Source organism: Myotis davidii, unplaced genomic scaffold (assembly GCF_000327345.1).
Source record: "Myotis davidii unplaced genomic scaffold, ASM32734v1 scaffold1377, whole genome shotgun sequence".
In the NCBI taxonomy this organism is placed as follows: domain Eukaryota; kingdom Metazoa; phylum Chordata; class Mammalia; order Chiroptera; family Vespertilionidae; genus Myotis; species Myotis davidii.
The window spans coordinates 197,518-197,801 of NW_006288854.1; positions in this window are offsets into that span (position 1 = coordinate 197,518).

The following is a 284-nucleotide window of genomic DNA, read 5'->3' on the forward strand; positions in this document are numbered from 1 at the left end:
AGGGCCGGGCACGCCGCGCGGTGCTGGGGAGCGAGCACGGAGGCCGAGTGGGTAGAGGGGGTGCCCCAGGCGGCCTCGGGTCCCCGCATGGGGGCAGGGGGCGAGGGGAGCCGGGCAGCGCCAGGTCCCCTCCCGGGCTCTGCAGCTGGGAAGCCCGGAGTCCCGGGGTCCTAAGCCGCGCTCGGCCGCCCCGGGGCACCCGGCGGGTCTCGGAGCGTCTTGCGGGAGGGAATTGGGGGGCAGGGCCTTTGGGTGCTGAGGGGAGGAAGGCGGAGGGCCCCCGC